The sequence below is a fragment of the Nothobranchius furzeri genome, chromosome 1 (genome assembly GCF_043380555.1).
Source record: "Nothobranchius furzeri strain GRZ-AD chromosome 1, NfurGRZ-RIMD1, whole genome shotgun sequence".
Classification (NCBI taxonomy): domain Eukaryota; kingdom Metazoa; phylum Chordata; class Actinopteri; order Cyprinodontiformes; family Nothobranchiidae; genus Nothobranchius; species Nothobranchius furzeri.
Window position 1 is genome coordinate 59,614,132 of NC_091741.1, and position 1,273 is coordinate 59,615,404.

General features: G+C 50.0%; 1 long non-coding RNA gene across 1 annotated transcript; it reads left to right on the forward strand.

Annotated features, from left to right (window-relative positions):
• The first annotated feature begins 382 nt into the window (after nucleotides 1-382).
• LOC139068874 (uncharacterized) lies at nucleotides 383-941 on the forward strand. The gene is made up of 3 exons (XR_011520132.1): nucleotides 383-520; nucleotides 594-710; nucleotides 855-941. It is a non-coding gene; the product is annotated as an uncharacterized lncRNA (long non-coding RNA).
• The last annotated feature ends 332 nt before the right edge of the window (nucleotides 942-1,273 follow it).

Sequence of the window (1,273 nt, forward strand, 5' to 3'; positions counted from 1 at the left end):
AGATGACTGCTACAGCTTGGTGTCATGAGCCGGGGTGAGTACTCTTCTCACTTTTCACCATCTCTGAGTGTTTGGTTGCAGGAGAGGGAGCGACAGCTGTTCCTCGTCAGCTAATCAGCAGGTCTGCTTCATAAGGAGGATGGTGAACGTGACTCGACGCCGGAAGATTACTACTGACTGGTAGTCTCTAGCCTTCGAAAACTCGTCTCTAGATTTTGTACCCTTGTATGTGTATTTGTAACCTCGACTAACCACTGATGTTTATTTGGATGGTTCACCTCAGGTTGGCTTCACCTCAGGATTTCCATCCAACTATGTAAGGATCTCACACCGGCTCGCTTCCTGGTTCACCATCCACCCGCTTGGACCGACCCGCTCTCCCCCGCGCCCCGCTCCCTCTCTAACCCCACACCGGCCTCTCGGAAACATCCCCCCTCACCATGTCGGACCGCTCACAATTCATCTCCTGGACTATTACCCCGGCTCATCCCCTCCCTAGCTCTTCTGATCTTCCCAAACCGTAAGTCCCTCCTTCAGTTTCCCTCAATTGTACTACAAATCCCAGTACTCACCTCTGTTGCTCTTCCCTCTAGACGCTGCTTCCCGTTTTCCTCACCCGCTGGACTTCCATTGCACCCTTAATTCCTCGTTTGATAAAATATTTATTTTTTCCCTTCAATTTGTGTCTGTCTCCTGATTCTGCATGTCAGGTTAGACATTTGCCGCAGAACATGACACTTGGTAGTTTCTCGCCCTCTAAGTGTTTCTAGGTTTTAAGACTCTAGTGTTTTTGAACTCTTGTGATTTTGGATTTTTGTGATTACCTACCTTCAAGTTTTTTCCCGACGTCGCAGGATATTGCAACGCCCCAGGATTATTCACTCGTGCTCCATAGGATTCCCGGACTCCGCTCTGACACGCTCTCCATTCACCCTGACCGACCCGCTCTCCAGCTCACCTCATGCTCCCTCTCCTGGAGCCCCCACTTGGATACACCCCGGCTCTCAATCTGCCCCCCTCACACCAGTTCTTCCCCCCAATTCCCAGTAAGTCTTTTCTCTGCACCTTCCTAATTAGGACTTACCTCCCAGGACTCACCTGTGTTTGCTCTCCCCTCTCCAGATGCTGCACTCCCGTTCCAAATCCCACTGGATTTTCCAGTGCGCCTTCAGTTCCCCTTTTACAATAAATATAAATTATTTTCTCCATCCTTCTGTGTTCGAGTTGTGATTCTGCCTGTCTTGGGTTAGACACATTCCCCCAACCATGACAA